A 20,332-nucleotide genomic window follows, 5' to 3' on the forward strand; every position below is an offset into this window, starting at 1 on the left:
CGCCCGCAGGCGAGTGCTTTTTAGTAAACCAAAAAAGAATGTGGAAAATATTTTACTGTAGGAATACACATAACAAAGGACAAATAAAACATCACAAAGTAAATACTAAAATACCCAGAATCTTAAACAGAAAAAACTATTCAAAATATTTAGTTCATTAAAGAAGGATTATTCGTATGGCACCAAGGTATTAATATTCAAGTCAATACAAAAAAATTCAACTAGAGTTAAATTCCTAAAAAAAAATTTGAAGGGGGGTGTTGGCGCCCGCAAGCAAATGCATTATAGAAAACCAAAAAAAAAATTTGAATAAATTTAATTTTATAATTACACATTACAAAGTACAAACTAAAATGCCAAAATTCATAAACAAAAAAAACTATTTAAAATATTTAGTTCATTAAAGAATGATTATTCATAGGGCACCAAGTTATCAATTTTCAAGTCAATACAAAATATTAAACTAGAGTGGCATTATTAAAAAAAAAAATTGAAGGAGGGTGTTGGCACCCGCAGGCAAATGCATTTTAGGAAACCAAAATAAAATTTTGAATTAATTTTACTGTATGATCAAACATTACAAAGTACAAACTAAAATGCCAAAATTCATAAACAAAAAAAACTATTTAAAATATTTAGTTCATTAAAGAATGATTATTCATAGGGCACCAAGTTATCAATTTTCAAGTCAATACAAAATATTAAACTAGAGTGGCATTATTAAAAAAAAAAATTGAAGGAGGGTGTTGGCACCCGCAGGCAAATGCATTTTAGGAAACCAAAAAAAAAATTAAATAAATTATATTGTGGGAATACACATTACAAACTTCAAACTAAAATGCCCAGAATCGTAAACAGAAAAAAATATTCAAAATATTTAGTTCATTAAAGAATGATTATTCACAGGGCACCAAGTTATCAATTTTCAAGTCATTACAAAATATTCAACTAGAGTGGCATTACTAAAAAAAAAAATTGAAGGAGGGTGTTGGCGCCCGCAGGCAAATGAATTGTAGGAAACCAAAATAAAATTTTGAATTAATTTTACTGTATGATCAAACATTACAAAGTACAAACTAAAATGCCCGGCTACTTAAACAGAAAAAACTATTTAAAATATTTATTTCATTAAACAAGGATTATTCAAAGGGTACCAGATTGTCAATGTATAAAAAATTTGGCTAGAGGTTAAATCATAAAAAAAAAATTGAAGGAGGGAGTTGGCGCCTGCAGGCAAATGCATTTTTAAAAAGAAAAAAAAAATTAAATAAATTATATTGTGGGAATACACATTACAAACATCCAACTAAAATGCCAAGAATCGTAAACAGAAAAAAATATTCAAAATATTTAGTTCATTCAAGAATGATTATTCACAGGGCCCCAAGTTATCAATTTTAAAGTCAATACAAAATATTCAACTAGCGTTGCATTACTAAAAAAAAAAATTGAAGGAGGGTGTTGGCGCCCGCAGGCAAATGTATTTTAGGAAACCAAAATAAAATTTTGAATTAATGTTACTGTATGATCAAACATTACAAAGTACAAACTAAAATGCCCGGCTTCTTAAACAGAAAAAACTATTTAAAATATTTATTTCATTAAACAAGGATTATTCAAAGGGTACCAGATTGTCAATGTATAAAAAATTTGGCTAGAGGTTAAATCATAAAAAAAAAATTGAAGGAGGGTGTTGGCGCCTGCAGGCAAATGTATTTTTAAAAAGAAAAAAAAAATTTAATAAATTATATTGTGGGAATACACATTACAAACATCCAACTAAAATGCCAAGAATCGTAAACAGAAAAAAATATTCAAAATATTTAGTTCATTCAAGAATGATTGTTCACAGGGCCCCAAGTTATCAATTTTAAAGTCAATACAAAATATTCAACTAGCGTTGCATTACTAAAAAAAAAAATTGAAGGAGGGTGTTGGCACCCGCAGCAAATGCATTTTAGGAAACCAAAAAAAAAATTAAATAAATTATATTGTGGGAATACACATTACAAACGTCAAACTAAAATGCCCAGAATCGTAAACAGAAAAAAATATTCAAAATATTTAGTTCATTCAAGATTGATTATGGACAGGGCACCAAGTTATCAATTTTCAAGTCAATACAAAATATTCAACTAGAGTCACATTACTAAAAAAAAAAAATTGAAGGAGGGTGTTGGCGCCCGCAGGCAAATGCTTTTTAGTAAACCAAAAAAGAATGTGGAAAATATTTTACCGTAGGAATACACATAACAAAGGACAAATAAAACATCACAAAGTAAATACTAAAATGCCCAAATTCATAAACAGAAAAAACTATTCAAAATATTTAGTTCATTAAAGAATGATTATTCATAGGGCACCAAGTTATCAATTTTCAAGTCAATACAAAATATTCAACTAGAGGTTAAATCATAAAAAAAAAAATTGAAGGAGAGTGTTGGCGCCCGCAGGCAAATGAATTTTAGGAAACCAAAAAAAAAATTAAATAAATTATATTGTAGGAATACACATTACAAACTTCAAACTAAAATGCCCAGAATCGTAAACAGAAAAAAATATTCAAAATATTTAGTTCATTCAAGAATGATTGTTCACAGGGCCCCAAGTTATCAATTTTAAAGTCATTACAAAATATTCAACTAGAGTGGCATTACTAAAAAAAAAAATTGAAGGAGGGTGTTGGCGCCCGCAGGCAAATGAATTGTAGGAAACCAAAATAAAATTTTGAATTAATTTTACTGTATGATCAAACATTACAAAGTACAAACTAAAATGCCCGGCTACTTAAACAGAAAAAACTATTTAAAATATTTATTTCATTAAACAAGGATTATTCAAAGGGTACCAGATTGTCAATGTATAAAAAATTTGGCTAGAGGTTAAATCATAAAAAAAAAATTGAAGGAGGGAGTTGGCGCCTGCAGGCAAATGCATTTTTAAAAAGAAAAAAAAAATTAAATAAATTATATTGTGGGAATACACATTACAAACATCCAACTAAAATGCCAAGAATCGTAAACAGAAAAAAATATTCAAAATATTTAGTTCATTCAAGAATGATTATTCACAGGGCCCCAAGTTATCAATTTTAAAGTCAATACAAAATATTCAACTAGCGTTGCATTACTAAAAAAAAAAATTGAAGGAGGGTGTTGGCGCCCGCAGGCAAATGTATTTTAGGAAACCAAAATAAAATTTTGAATTAATGTTACTGTATGATCAAACATTACAAAGTACAAACTAAAATGCCCGGCTTCTTAAACAGAAAAAACTATTTAAAATATTTATTTCATTAAACAAGGATTATTCAAAGGGTACCAGATTGTCAATGTATAAAAAATTTGGCTAGAGGTTAAATCATAAAAAAAAAATTGAAGGAGGGTGTTGGCGCCTGCAGGCAAATGTATTTTTAAAAAGAAAAAAAAAATTTAATAAATTATATTGTGGGAATACACATTACAAACATCCAACTAAAATGCCAAGAATCGTAAACAGAAAAAAATATTCAAAATATTTAGTTCATTCAAGAATGATTGTTCACAGGGCCCCAAGTTATCAATTTTAAAGTCAATACAAAATATTCAACTAGCGTTGCATTACTAAAAAAAAAAATTGAAGGAGGGTGTTGGCACCCGCAGCAAATGCATTTTAGGAAACCAAAAAAAAAATTAAATAAATTATATTGTGGGAATACACATTACAAACGTCAAACTAAAATGCCCAGAATCGTAAACAGAAAAAAATATTCAAAATATTTAGTTCATTCAAGATTGATTATGGACAGGGCACCAAGTTATCAATTTTCAAGTCAATACAAAATATTCAACTAGAGTCACATTACTAAAAAAAAAAAATTGAAGGAGGGTGTTGGCGCCCGCAGGCAAATGCTTTTTAGTAAACCAAAAAAGAATGTGGAAAATATTTTACCGTAGGAATACACATAACAAAGGACAAATAAAACATCACAAAGTAAATACTAAAATGCCCAAATTCATAAACAGAAAAAACTATTCAAAATATTTAGTTCATTAAAGAATGATTATTCATAGGGCACCAAGTTATCAATTTTCAAGTCAATACAAAATATTCAACTAGAGGTTAAATCATAAAAAAAAAAATTGAAGGAGAGTGTTGGCGCCTGCAGGCAAATGCATTTTTAAAAAGAAAAAAAAAATTAAATAAATTATATTGTGGGAATACACATTACAAACATCCAACTAAAATGCCAAGAATCGTAAACAGAAAAAAATATTCAAAATATTTAGTTCATTCAAGAATGATTATTCACAGGGCCCCAAGTTATCAATTTTAAAGTCAATACAAAATATTCAACTAGCGTTGCATTACTAAAAAAAAAAATTGAAGGAGGGTGTTGGCGCCCGCAGGCAAATGTATTTTAGGAAACCAAAATAAAATTTTGAATTAATGTTACTGTATGATCAAACATTACAAAGTACAAACTAAAATGCCCGGCTTCTTAAACAGAAAAAACTATTTAAAATATTTATTTCATTAAACAAGGATTATTCAAAGGGTACCAGATTGTCAATGTATAAAAAATTTGGCTAGAGGTTAAATCATAAAAAAAAAATTGAAGGAGGGTGTTGGCGCCTGCAGGCAAATGTATTTTTAAAAAGAAAAAAAAAATTTAATAAATTATATTGTGGGAATACACATTACAAACATCCAACTAAAATGCCAAGAATCGTAAACAGAAAAAAATATTCAAAATATTTAGTTCATTCAAGAATGATTGTTCACAGGGCCCCAAGTTATCAATTTTAAAGTCAATACAAAATATTCAACTAGCGTTGCATTACTAAAAAAAAAAATTGAAGGAGGGTGTTGGCACCCGCAGCAAATGCATTTTAGGAAACCAAAAAAAAAATTAAATAAATTATATTGTGGGAATACACATTACAAACGTCAAACTAAAATGCCCAGAATCGTAAACAGAAAAAAATATTCAAAATATTTAGTTCATTCAAGATTGATTATGGACAGGGCACCAAGTTATTAATTTTCAAGTCAATACAAAATATTCAACTAGAGTCACATTACTAAAAAAAAAAAATTGAAGGAGGGTGTTGGCGCCCGCAGGCAAATGCTTTTTAGTAAACCAAAAAAGAATGTGGAAAATATTTTACCGTAGGAATACACATAACAAAGGACAAATAAAACATCACAAAGTAAATACTAAAATGCCCAAATTCATAAACAGAAAAAACTATTCAAAATATTTAGTTCATTAAAGAATGATTATTCATAGGGCACCAAGTTATCAATTTTCAAGTCAATACAAAATATTCAACTAGAGGTTAAATCATAAAAAAAAAAATTGAAGGAGAGTGTTGGCGCCCGCAGGCAAATGAATTTTAGGAAACCAAAAAAAAAATTAAATAAATTATATTGTAGGAATACACATTACAAAGTACAAACTAAAATGCCCAGAATCGTAAACAGAAAAAAATTTTCAATATATTTAGTTCATTCAAGAATGATTATTCACAGGGCACCAAGTTATCAATTTTCAAGTCAATACAAAATATTCAACTAGAGTGGCATTACTAAAAAAAAAAATTGAAGGAGGGTGTTGGCACCCGCAGGCAAATGCATTTTAGGAAACCAAAAAAAAAATTAAATAAATTATATTGTGGGAATACACATTACAAACTTCAAACTAAAATGCCCAGAATCGTAAACAGAAAAAAATATTCAAAATATTTAGTTCATTCAAGAATGATTGTTCACAGGGCCCCAAGTTATCAATTTTAAAGTCAATACAAAATATTCAACTAGCGTTGCATTACTAAAAAAAAAAATTGAAGGAGGGTGTTGGCGCCCGCAGGCAAATGTATTTTTAAAAAGAAAAAAAAAATTTAATAAATTATATTGTGGGAATACACATTACAAACATCCAACTAAAATGCCAAGAATCGTAAACAGAAAAAAATATTCAAAATATTTAGTTCATTCAAGAATGATTGTTCACAGGGCCCCAAGTTATCAATTTTAAAGTCAATACAAAATATTCAACTAGCGTTGCATTACTAAAAAAAAAAATTGAAGGAGGGTTTTGGCGCCCGCAGGCAAATGAACTTTAGGAAACCAAAAAAAAAATTAAATAAATTATATTGTGGGAATACACATTACAATGTACAAACTAAAATGCCCAGAATCGTAAACAGAAAAAAATTATTTAAAATATTTATTTCAGTAAAGAATGATTATTCACAGGGCACCAAGTTATCAAATTTCAAGTCAATACAAAATATTCAACTAGAGTGGCATTATTAAAAAAAAAAATTGAAGGAGGGTGTTGGCGCCCGAAGGCAAATGCATTTAAGGAAACAAAAAAAAAATTTTGAATAAATTTAACTGTATGATTACACATTACAAAGTACAATCTAAAATACCCAGAATATTAAACAGAAAAAATTATTTAAAATATTTATTTCAGTAAAGAATGATTATTGACAGGGCACCAAGTTATCAATTTTCAAGTCAATACAAAATATTCAACTAGAGTCACATTACTAAAAAAAACAAATTGAAGGAGGGTGTTGGCGCCCGCAGGCAAGTGCTTTTTAGTAAACCAAAAAAGAATGTGGAAAATATTTTACTGTAGGAATACACATAACAAAGGACAAATAAAACATCACAAAGTAAATACTAAAATGCCCACAATCTTAAACAGAAAAAACTATTCAAAATATTTAGTTCATTAAAGAAGGATTATTCGTATGGCACCAAGGTATTAATATTCAAGTCAATACAAAAAAATTCAACTAGAGTTAAATTCCTAAAAAAAAATTTGAAGGGGGGTGTTGGCGCCCGCAAGCAAATGCATTATAGAAAACCAAAAAAAAAATTTGAATAAATTTAATTTTATGATTACACATTACAAAGTACAAACTAAAATGCCAAAATTCATAAACAAAAAAAACTATTTAAAATATTTATTTCATTAAAGAATGATTATTCATAGGGCACCAAGTTATCAATTTTCAAGTCAATACAAAATATTCAACTAGAGGTTAAATCATAAAAAAAAAAATTGAAGGAGAGTGTTGGCGCCCGCAGGCAAATGAATTTTAGGAAACCAAAAAAAAAATTAAATAAATTATATTGTAGGAATACACATTACAAAGTACAAACTAAAATGCCCAGAATCGTAAACAGAAAAAAATTTTCAATATATTTAGTTCATTCAAGAATGATTATTCACAGGGCACCAAGTTATCAATTTTCAAGTCAATACAAAATATTCAACTAGAGTGGCATTACTAAAAAAAAAAATTGAAGGAGGGTGTTGGCACCCGCAGGCAAATGCATTTTAGGAAACCAAAAAAAAAAATTAAATAAATTATATTGTGGGAATACACATTACAAACTTCAAACTAAAATGCCCAGAATCGTAAACAGAAAAAAATATTCAAAATATTTAGTTCATTCAAGAATGATTGTTCACAGGGCCCCAAGTTATCAATTTTAAAGTCAATACAAAATATTCAACTAGCGTTGCATTACTAAAAAAAAAAATTGAAGGAGAGTGTTGGCGCCCGCAGGCAAATTAATTTTAGGAAACCAAAAAAAAAATTAAATAAATTATATTGTAGGAATACACATTACAAAGTACAAACTAAAATGCCCAGAATCGTAAACAGAAAAAAATATTCAAAATATTTAGTTCATTCAAGAATGATTATTCACAGGGCCCCAAGTTATCAATTTTAAAGTCAATACAAAATATTCAACTAGCGTTGCATTACTAAAAAAAAAAATTGAAGGAGGGTGTTGGCGCCCGCAGGCAAATGTATTTTAGGAAACCAAAATAAAATTTTGAATTAATGTTACTGTATGATCAAACATTACAAAGTACAAACTAAAATGCCCGGCTTCTTAAACAGAAAAAACTATTTAAAATATTTATTTCATTAAACAAGGATTATTCAAAGGGTACCAGATTGTCAATGTATAAAAATTTGGCTAGAGGTTAAATCATAAAAAAAAAATTGAAGGAGGGTGTTGGCGCCTGCAGGCAAATGTATTTTTAAAAAGAAAAAAAAAATTTAATAAATTATATTGTGGGAATACACATTACAAACATCCAACTAAAATGCCAAGAATCGTAAACAGAAAAAAATATTCAAAATATTTAGTTCATTCAAGAATGATTGTTCACAGGGCCCCAAGTTATCAATTTTAAAGTCAATACAAAATATTCAACTAGCGTTGCATTACTAAAAAAAAAAATTGAAGGAGGGTTTTGGCGCCCGCAGGCAAATGAACTTTAGGAAACCAAAAAAAAAATTAAATAAATTATATTGTGGGAATACACATTACAATGTACAAACTAAAATGCCCAGAATCGTAAACAGAAAAAAATTATTTAAAATATTTATTTCAGTAAAGAATGATTATTCACAGGGCACCAAGTTATCAAATTTCAAGTCAATACAAAATATTCAACTAGAGTGGCATTATTAAAAAAAAAAATTGAAGGAGGGTGTTGGCGCCCGAAGGCAAATGCATTTAAGGAAACAAAAAAAAAATTTTGAATAAATTTAACTGTATGATTACACATTACAAAGTACAATCTAAAATACCCAGAATATTAAACAGAAAAAATTATTTAAAATATTTATTTCAGTAAAGAATGATTATTGACAGGGCACCAAGTTATCAATTTTCAAGTCAATACAAAATATTCAACTAGAGTCACATTACTAAAAAAAACAAATTGAAGGAGGGTGTTGGCGCCCGCAGGCAAGTGCTTTTTAGTAAACCAAAAAAGAATGTGGAAAATATTTTACTGTAGGAATACACATAACAAAGGACAAATAAAACATCACAAAGTAAATACTAAAATGCCCACAATCTTAAACAGAAAAAACTATTCAAAATATTTAGTTCATTAAAGAAGGATTATTCGTATGGCACCAAGGTATTAATATTCAAGTCAATACAAAAAAATTCAACTAGAGTTAAATTCCTAAAAAAAAATTTGAAGGGGGGTGTTGGCGCCCGCAAGCAAATGCATTATAGAAAACCAAAAAAAAAATTTGAATAAATTTAATTTTATGATTACACATTACAAAGTACAAACTAAAATTCCAAAATTCATAAACAAAAAAAACTATTTAAAATATTTATTTCATTAAAGAATGATTATTCATAGGGCACCAAGTTATCAATTTTCAAGTCAATACAAAATATTCAACTAGAGTGGCATTACTAAAAAAAAAAATTGAAGGAGGGTGTTGGCACCCGCAGGCAAATGCATTTTAGGAAACCAAAAAAAAAATTAAATAAATTATATTGTGGGAATACACATTACAAACTTCAAACTAAAATGCCCAGAATCGTAAACAGAAAAAAATATTCAAAATATTTAGTTCATTCAAGAATGATTGTTCACAGGGCCCCAAGTTATCAATTTTAAAGTCAATACAAAATATTCAACTAGCGTTGCATTACTAAAAAAAAAAATTGAAGGAGGGTGTTGGCACCCGCAGGCAAATGCATTTTAGGAAACCAAAAAAAAAATTAAATAAATTATATTGTGGGAATACACATTACAAACGTCAAACTAAAATGCCCAGAATCGTAAACAGAAAAAAATATTCAAAATATTTAGTTCATTCAAGATTGATTATGGACAGGGCACCAAGTTATCAATTTTCAAGTCAATACAAAATATTCAACTAGAGTCACATAACTAAAAAAAAAAAAATTGAAGGAGGGTGTTGGCGCCCGCAGGCAAATGCTTTTTAGTAAACCAAAAAAGAATGTGGAAAATATTTTACCGTAGGAATACACATAACAAAGGACAAATAAAACATCACAAAGTAAATACTAAAATGCCCAAATTCATAAACAGAAAAAACTATTCAAAATATTTAGTTCATTAAAGAATGATTATTCATAGGGCACCAAGTTATCAATTTTCAAGTCAATACAAAATATTCAACTAGAGGTTAAATCATAAAAAAAACAAATTGAAGGAGGGTGTTGGCGCCCGCAGGCAAGTGCTTTTTAGTAAACCAAAAAAGAATGTGGAAAATATTTTACTGTAGGAATACACATAACAAAGGACAAATAAAACATCACAAAGTAAATACTAAAATGCCCACAATCTTAAACAGAAAAAACTATTCAAAATATTTAGTTCATTAAAGAAGGATTATTCGTATGGCACCAAGGTATTAATATTCAAGTCAATACAAAATATTCAACTAGAGGTTAAATCATAAAAAAAAAAATTGAAGGAGGGTTTTGGCGCCCGCAGGCAAATGAACTTTAGGAAACCAAAAAAAAAATTAAATAAATTATATTGTGGGAATACACATTACAAACGTCAAACTAAAATGCCCAGAATCGTAAACAGAAAAAAATATTCAAAATATTTAGTTCATTCAAGATTGATTATTGACAGGGCACCAAGTTATCAATTTTCAAGTCAATACAAAATATTCAACTAGAGTCACATTACTAAAAAAAAAAAATTGAAGGAGGGTGTTGGCGCCCGCAGGCAAATGCTTTTTAGTAAACCAAAAAAGAATGTGGAAAATATTTTACCGTAGGAATACACATAACAAAGGACAAATAAAACATCACAAAGTACAAACTAAAATGCCCAAATTCATAAACAAAAAAACTATTTAAAATATTTAGTTCATCAAAGATTGATTAATCATAGGGCACCAAGTTATCAATTTTCAAGTCAATACAAAATATTCAACTAGAGGTTAAATCATAAAAAAAAAAATTGAAGGAGGGTGTTGGCGCCCGCAGGCAAATGAATTTTAGGAAACCAAAAAAAAAATTAAATAAATTATATTGTAGGAATACACATTACAATGTACAAACTAAAATGCCCAGAATCGTAAACAGAAAAAAATTATTTAAAATATTTATTTCAGTAAAGAATGATTATTCACAGGGCACCAAGTTATCAAATTTCAAGTCAATACAAAATATTCAACTAGAGTGGCATTATTAAAAAAAAAAATTGAAGGAGGGTGTTGGCGCCCGAAGGCAAATGCATTTAAGGAAACAAAAAAAAAATTTTGAATAAATTTAACTGTATGATTACACATTACAAAGTACAATCTAAAATACCCAGAATATTAAACAGAAAAAATTATTTAAAATATTTATTTCAGTAAAGAATGATTATTGACAGGGCACCAAGTTATCAATTTTCAAGTCAATACAAAATATTCAACTAGAGTCACATTACTAAAAAAAACAAATTGAAGGAGGGTGTTGGCGCCCGCAGGCAAGTGCTTTTTAGTAAACCAAAAAAGAATGTGGAAAATATTTTACTGTAGGAATACACATAACAAAGGACAAATAAAACATCACAAAGTAAATACTAAAATGCCCACAATCTTAAACAGAAAAAACTATTTAAAATATTTAGTTCATTAAAGAATGATTATTCATAGGGCACCAAGTTATCAATTTTCAAGTCAATACAAAATATTAAACTAGAGTGGCATTATTAAAAAAAAAAATTGAAGGAGGGTGTTGGCACCCGCAGGCAAATGCATTTTAGGAAACCAAAAAAAAAATTAAATAAATTATATTGTGGGAATACACATTACAAACTACAAACTAAAATGCCCAGAATCGTAAACAGAAAAAAATATTCAAAATATTTAGTTCATTAAAGAATGATTATTCACAGGGCACCAAGTTATCAATTTTCAAGTAAATACAAAATATTCAACTAGAGTCACATTATTAAAAAAAAAAAATGGAGGAGGGTGTTGGCGCCCGCAGGCAAATGCTTTTTAGTAAACCAAAAAAGAATGTGGAAAATATTTTACCGTAGGAATACACATAACAAAGGACAAATAAAACATCACAAAGTACAAACTAAAATGCCCAAATTCATAAACAAAAAAACTATTTAAAATATTTAGTTCATTAAAGATTGATTATTCATAGGGCACCAAGTTATCAATTTTCAAGTCAATACAAAATATTCAACTAGAGTTAAATTCCTAAAAAAAAATTTGAAGGGGGGTGTTGGCGCCCGCAAGCAAATGCATTATAGAAAACCAAAAAAAAAATTTGAATAAATTTAATTTTATGATTACACATTACAAAGTACAAACTAAAATGCCCAAATTAATAAACAAAAAAAACTATTTAAAATATTTAGTTCATTAAAGAATGATTATTCATAGGGCACCAAGTTATCAATTTTCAAGTCAATACAAAATATTAAACTAGAGTGGCATTATTAAAAAAAAAAATTGAAGGAGGGTGTTGGCGCCCGCAGGCAAATGAATTTTAGGAAACCAAAAAAATTTAAATAAATTATATTGTGGGAATACACATTACAAACTTCAAACTAAAATGCCCAGAATCGTAAACAGAAAAAAATATTCAAAATATTTAGTTCATTAAAGAATGATTATTCATAGGGCACCAAGTTATCAATTTTCAAGTAAATACAAAATATTCAACTAGAGGTTAAATCATAAAAAAAAAAATTGAAGGAGGGTGTTGGCGCCCGCATACAAATGAATTTTAGGAAACCAAAAAAAAAATTAAATAAATTTAACTATATGATAACACATTACAAAGTACAAACTAAAATGCCCAAATTCATAAACAAAAAAAACTATTTAAAATATTTAGTTCATTAAAGATTGATTATTCACAGGGCACCAAGTTATCAATTTTCAAGTCAATACAAAATATTCAACTAGAGGTTAAATCATAAAAAAAAAAATTGAAGGAGGGTGTTGGCGCCCGCATACAAATGAATTTTAGGAAACCAAAAAAAAAATTAAATAAATTATATTGTAGGAATACACATTACAATGTACAAACTAAAATGCCCAGAAACGTAAACAGAAAAAAATTATTTAAAATATTTATTTCAGTAAAGAATGATTATTCATAGGGCACCAAGTTATCAATTTTCAAGTCAATACAAAATATTCAACTAAAGGTTAAATCATAAAAATATAAATTGAAGGAGGGTGTTGGCGCCCGCAGGCAAATGAATTTTAGGAAACCAAAAAAAAAATTAAATAAATTATATTGTGGGAATACACATTACAAACTTCAAACTAAAATGCCCAGAATCGTAAACAGAAAAAAATATTCAAAATATTTAGTTCATTCAAGAATGATTATTGACAGGGCACCAAGTTATCAATTTTCAAGTAAATACAAAATATTCAACTAGAGTCACATTATTAAAAAAAAAAAATGGAGGAGGGTGTTGGCGCCCGCAGGCAAATGCTTTTTAGTAAACCAAAAAAGAATGTGGAAAATATTTTACCGTAGGAATACACATAACAAAGGACAAATAAAACATCACAAAGTACAAACTAAAATGCCCAAATTCATAAACAAAAAAACTATTTAAAATATTTAGTTCATTAAAGATTGATTATTCATAGGGCACCAAGTTATCAATTTTCAAGTCAATACAAAATATTCAACTAGAGTTAAATTCCTAAAAAAAAATTTGAAGGGGGGTGTTGGCGCCCGCAAGCAAATGCATTATAGAAAACCAAAAAAAAAATTTGAATAAATTTAATTTTATGATTACACATTACAAAGTACAAACTAAAATGCTCAAATTAATAAACAAAAAAAACTATTTAAAATATTTAGTTCATTAAAGAATGATTATTCATAGGGCACCAAGTTATCAATTTTCAAGTCAATACAAAATATTAAACTAGAGTGGCATTATTAAAAAAAAAAATTGAAGGAGGGTGTTGGCGCCCGAAGGCAAATGCATTTAAGGAAACAAAAAAAAAATTTTGAATAAATTTAACTGTATGATTACACATTACAAAGTACAATCTATAATATCTATAATTTGTTGAGGTAAAAAAGTCATTATTTAATGCTGGCTGTATTTAAGTTTTTAATAACTATACTGGTACAACTCTAGCTGACAGTCATTAAGACCGTGTTAAAAACTATGGTTATTAGTTAACATCTAATTTCCTGCCCAATCCTAACCTAACCTAACCTAACCAAATTAATAATATTTAAATATTTTCTTTCATTGTTATGTTTACAATATCGAATACCTTGATAGTTAGTAGGAAAGGATCATCGCAAAGCTCACGACCGGTGATGGTAGTCGTCTATCATTACCATAGCTTCAAATAACCATAGGTTAACCTAACTAACTAACCTTCTTATGACTTATTAGGTACACATTGAATAAAAAGATCCTGATTTGCAGGTTGCTGAACTTAAGTGTTTGATTATCAAGTTGATCGTTAGATTGTTGACACCTTAATCCATGCTATGGATGAAGCCCATAGATAATAAAGATATGTATAGTCCACGCCTATGTTAAATACATTTTAGGCCACGTTCCCGTGGAAGGCAATTGAGGCTCCTTTATATTGATAGTCGATACTCGTATAGGTATACTTTATTCGGCCTCAATTGTTCCCTTGAATACCGCTGATAAGACCATTTTGTTATATCTTTATTATATATGATGGAGCCATACCCAGCTCACTCGTGTAAACAAATTGAAGCACATAAAAGCGATCAACGCGTCTCTATCAGTGTTTCTTTCAGGTACTTCTCCGGGAGGGGGGGGGGGGGCAAGGCCCCCCCGGAGAATGTCTAGTGCCCCCCCGGAGAAAAATTTGAAGAATAGTAAAAAAAAATTCAAATAGTCATAAGACAAATGTAAATTCTATACCACAGTGAATCACCAACAATAGATAAGACGTACATCCGATAAGAGTCAACACAGTATTCTATTTATAATTTTTTTTCCCCGATAGAAATCAGTAATCACATAGATAATATTATAGGACACCGGTGACTATAAATTATTAAACACCAAAAATATTATCAGATTTATACGTAGGTATTTCATTAGTTTGTAATGTGTATCATTGTTGTTCACTGTGATAATGTACCTATTACTAGTATTACTTTACTATAGTCTAAACGGTGAAGTGTATTGACTGTCACTGTGTTATTTGTTACTGTGTGTTGTGTACCTAATTCATTGAAATTTGTATAAAACAATAAAAAATCAAATTATATTTGTTTAATAATTTAGTACAGTTCTTAATCAGCATCAAAGCATTGACAATCATAATAAGGTAAACTATTATATTATTAAAAGGTCTGCAGTTAATCTAAATTCTTAAATTTATACTTTTAAGTCAGTTAAAAAGTTAAATTTATATAATGTACCTACTAAAATATATTTTATAATACCTAACCTAATGGTATAAATTCTATTTAAATGTATATTTACTTTTGTCATATTGTAGGTATATCTATTAAATATTTTTTTTTCAATGATTATCTTATTTAAACAAATAACTTGAATTTGTATTGCCATATTTTAATTATACTGAACTAATTTACCTTTATACTTGTATTATTTTATATGATCAGGATTTTTTTTCAGTGTAGGTAATAAAAAAGTAAGTTAAAAAGTATGTTTTTTTCTAGCTATTATTATTATTTATTTTTTTTTTGTACCTATATTGAACTTAACATACATGTATTTAAAAAGAAGGTTAGGTTATATATAATAATACTATGGGGGGACGAGGTGGCCGAGCGGTCTAACGCGACGGATTCGGCACAGCCGGTCCGAGCTCGATCCTCGACCACCGGGCGGCATTTTTCTCCGTGCAAGTCACGGTGTCCGGAGAACAAGTGCCGCCATCCCCCCACCCGGGGCACGGCAGAAACCTACGGGTGCCCCATTAGAAATTCTGCCAAACAAAACACACACGTGTTCCTCCCCCTACCGACTTAATAACCTACAGTAAAACTAAAAATAGCTAATGGCCTCAGCTGCAGGGCTCAAGATCAATTAAAAAAAAAAAAAAAAATAATACTATGTGTGTATGTAAAACTTTATGCGAAATGTTGGGTATGACGTATCTATTTAATTATAATTTTCACAGTCATAACAGACTACCTATTACAGTATAATAATGTGATATTGTGTAAATAAAATAATACGTATTATAATTGCCCCTCCGAAGAAAATTGTCTGAAAGATACACTGGACTCTCTATTAATGATTTATCAGCATCTAAGCCCAGCCCACCTTCATATTATTCTCTATGCAAAAAGTAAATTTAAGACAAATTTGTAAATCAATGCACAGTCTCTCTATTGTACCTACTAATATTTGTGATTTCATTAATTTTCAGTATTTTGTATTATTAGATTGGGAAAACATAAGACAATATAATTTACACAAGACTGTGGCTAACACAATCATACTTTGATAAAAGTATATGATATAAGTACCTTCTATATTTGAATTAATCGTTTTTTTTTTCGGGTCATTTATTGGTGGACGGCACTTTAACTACGGTCCCTCAACTTACTGCGGCAATTATGATTATTAATTATGATATTTATGGACGACACTTGCACCATGGCCCCTCGATATAGTAATGTGGCGACCCGGCACATCTCTTTTAGATAAATGATTAAATACTTAATCAAGTCTTCCAATTTACTAAACATTTATATTTTGTAGATGATTTGAAGAAAAATTTAAAATTGAAGAGAGACTGTGTGAATTAACAACATTTTTGGTATGAACTGTTTATTTGAACACCTGTTATAATGTGTTATATTGAACTTAAGTTAATTTTTTATAATTTACTATAGTAAACATTTGAACATTTATTACAATATACGTATATTATACATAGATTTCAAGTATGATTTTTTTTAGTTTTTTTTTTGAAAGTTACCTACCTACTACTATACAAGACACTTTATTTTTATATTTTGAAGCAATATAATATGTTTTCGATTATTTAGATCTATATAAACTAAATTTCAGACCCATAGTTTAGTATTTAAAGTTTGTATGATCAAAGTCGTGGAACCAAATTTTATCAGACTCTACTAGAACGTTGTAGTTAAATTAAACTATAATAAGTATGTGGAATAACAGTAAATAACCTAACCTAACCTTCTATGATAATTTGTTATGAATATAATATTTTAAGTAATAGCTCAAATTTAGCACTTTTACGGTACTTAATACATTTTCCTAATATTTTAACAGAAATTATGGAGCTAAAAATATAGAAATACCTATATTATGTCACGGTCCATAGTTCATAGTTTTGTCTCATTTATAATAATAATGCTTTTTAATATACTTTTTCATAAATTAATATTTATTACAGTTGGCCTTTATGATTTGTTTGAACTATTAGTACGTATTTTTTTTTGGAAAATCCCTATTATTACAACACCGTTACCAATAAGCGTTTTTTTTTGGGTTAGTTAATATAATTGCATGTTTTCATGATTTCTTCGTATTTATGCTTATTTTCTTAAAATGTTTTTATATTTTCGGTTCATCCGTTACCTACCTACATACCTACCTACCAAGTGTGTAAATAAAGAATTTTTTTTGTAAACCAATTTGAATTATAATTTATTAATTTAAAAAAATGTTAATAAAAACGTTTTCATTCAGTATTTTTTTGAATTTGAAGTGCATATTTTTGAATATTTCAGTGCATATATTTGCCGGTTTTTAGTGCATACATGCAGGCAAATATTTAACACTTTTTCATCACATTAAATTCACAGTCCTGCTAATTACTTTTACTTCCAATCATAATACCTACCACAGTCAGTGCCGTAAAAACCGGGTGTGTTAAGTGTGTGGAACACGCGGGCCCATGCCAAAGAAAATTTTTAGGGGCCCACTCAGATCTCTCAAAAATTCATCTCTGAAAAATGAGACAAGAGTACGAAAAAATAACCGACAACGCAAGAAAATTGTGTGAACATGGAATATACCATTTAAATTTGATAAAAAGCGTCAACGATTTGCTGTAAGGCATTTTGACGAAGTAGATAGTGATTATCGACTTACAGTAATTGAAGATAATTTTAAGGTAAATGTATTTTACCCAGTAATTGATACAACATTGATGCAACTTAGAGAAAGGTTTAAACTTTAAAGGAATGCAAATGGTTTGTGAAGATTTTAGTATACTTATTCCTCAAACATTAGTAGAAATGTCTGAAGAACTTTTAATAAAATCAGCGTATGACTTTACCATTAAATACAAAGATGATATAAGTTCAGATTTTACAAGACAAATTATCTCTTTAAAAGCATATTTATCATCAACTTATCAAGAAAACTCACTTCAATAAATGACTGTTCAAAATTTAGGAGATATCATTATCAAAGATGACTTAACTTCCATACTTCCAGATGTTTTTACTGGTATAATCATTTTTATGACTATACCAGTAACATCTGCTTCAGCAGAAAGGTCATTCTCAAAGTTAAAACTTATTAAAAACTATTTGCGCAACTCTATAGGTCAAGACCGGTTATCTAACATCGCTATTCTGAACATTGAAAGACTTCAAGCAGAAAATATTAATGTAGACAAAATCATTGAAGACTTTGCAAATTTAAAAGCAAGAAAAAAGAATTTTCTTCGATAGCTTATAATTTAGTTTTGAAAATTTTATACTTTTAACATTTTTAATTAATATTATTATTTTATTCAATTACATTTATGATGTTCAAATTTCAAAATATTTTTTATGACTTACCTACCTAAGAGTTATAATTATATTATTTATTTACCCACATTTATATGTAAAATTATTTAATTTTTATGTTGTTTCTAAACTACAAGTTATACTTATTGTTAAAAAAAAATGTCTTATTAGGAAAATAAATATGGAGATTTTCAAATAAGTAAATTTTTTAGGAAAAGGGGCCCAACAGAGTTTTCACACACGGGCCCAATCAAATCTAGTTACGGCACTGACCACAGTTAATGTTAAATGTCAAATTGTCAACAATCAACTGCTTCTTCAACTTGATAACACTAAGAGGATGTCAGATTTTTAGCGCACCATTTATTTCTCTCTCTGACCCAATCATTTTAGTGTTTTCTTAATCGTACATTTTGTATGCTACGGGTGGGTCAAAGATGGAAAACAAATAGTGCGCTGACATCCCAACCGGCAACAAGTTTACACGAGTGAGCTGGGTATGGCTCCATCATATCATGGTCTTATCAGCGGTCTTCGAGGGGAACAATAAATTGAGGCCAAATAAAGTATACTTATATCGAGTATCGACCATCGACTATCAATATAAAGGAGCCTCAATTGCTTTCCCCTGTGGACTATATGATCCATATCTTTATTATCTATGGGCTTCATCCATAGCATGGATTAAGGTGTCAACAATCAAAGGATCAACTTGATAATCAAACACTTAAGTTCGGCAACCTGCAACTCAGGATCTTTTTATTCAAAGTGTCCTAATGAGTCATAAGAAGGTTAGTTAGGTAAACCTATGGTTAGTTGAAGCCAAAGAGTCAATAGGGCCTTTGCAATTCAAGATCTTTTCCTACGTATTCGGCATTGTTAACATAACTATTCTACCTTTACACTTTTTCTTCCCCCGTTTCTCACAGCTATATACAGGTTCAGCCACTCTCATTCCACACCTCCATATGATCGGTATTCTGTCTATCCATCTCTTCTTCAGTCTTCTCGCCCATCATTTCTCCGTTAAATTAACTTCTATAGCCACTCTCACTATCTCTTATCATACAGTGACCGAACCACCTAAACCTATTCTCTCTTGTTTTCACTACAATATGTACACTACCCTACACTACCCTTAATTAATTAATTTCTTATTCTATCCTCTTTTGTACCTTAACACCTTACTTATTATTCTCATATCTGCTACTATGACTCCACTTACCTACCCTAACCTTACATTTCTATTTCATCTTTCCCTTTCATACACCAAACATTCTGAAATCCTGTTGACCCATTTCCTTATCTTCGCACATATCACACACTTCCTAATTCCTATTCACTCAGTCTCTAGTTACCTACAAGTCATCGTACTTGATTCTCGGTGAAAATATTTAAATATCATTGAGCGAATTCCCTACTCGAAAGAATTGCTTAAAAAAATATCATACCTCACCAATTTTCTAATTTTGAACACGACATTATTGATAGTCCGAATAGTGTTATACCAGTATAGTTAAAATACAAATATTGAAAATTTTCGGGAAATACATCCCCTGATCAATTAACTATAATAAAAAAAAACCTACTGAGTAATAAGAAAATACATACCCCGTGACGGAATCAAAATCTGCTACGAAACTTAGTCTTCGAAACACTGAAACGTTCACACATTTCAATCTGCTTATGATATATTATTCCCAGTTTGAAAATGTTCACTGACGAATACCATTTCTGAAATAACACGCATCTTATGCAGTAAAATGTTCTACAATATTCTAATGACCTA

At 29.1% G+C, this 20,332-nt stretch overlaps 1 long non-coding RNA gene across 1 annotated transcript in view; it reads right to left on the bottom strand.

Moving 5' to 3' along the window:
* The window catches only part of LOC132952943 (uncharacterized), a 119,158-nt gene that overhangs the window by 92,996 nt on the left and 5,830 nt on the right, over positions 1-20,332 (bottom strand). Inside the window, exon 4 of the long non-coding RNA XR_009665538.1 lies at positions 20,155-20,277. This is a non-coding gene — a long non-coding RNA (uncharacterized LOC132952943). The remainder of the gene's footprint in view (positions 1-20,154; positions 20,278-20,332) is intronic.

The sequence above is a fragment of the Metopolophium dirhodum genome, chromosome 9 (genome assembly GCF_019925205.1).
Source record: "Metopolophium dirhodum isolate CAU chromosome 9, ASM1992520v1, whole genome shotgun sequence".
Lineage (NCBI taxonomy): Eukaryota > Metazoa > Arthropoda > Insecta > Hemiptera > Aphididae > Metopolophium > Metopolophium dirhodum.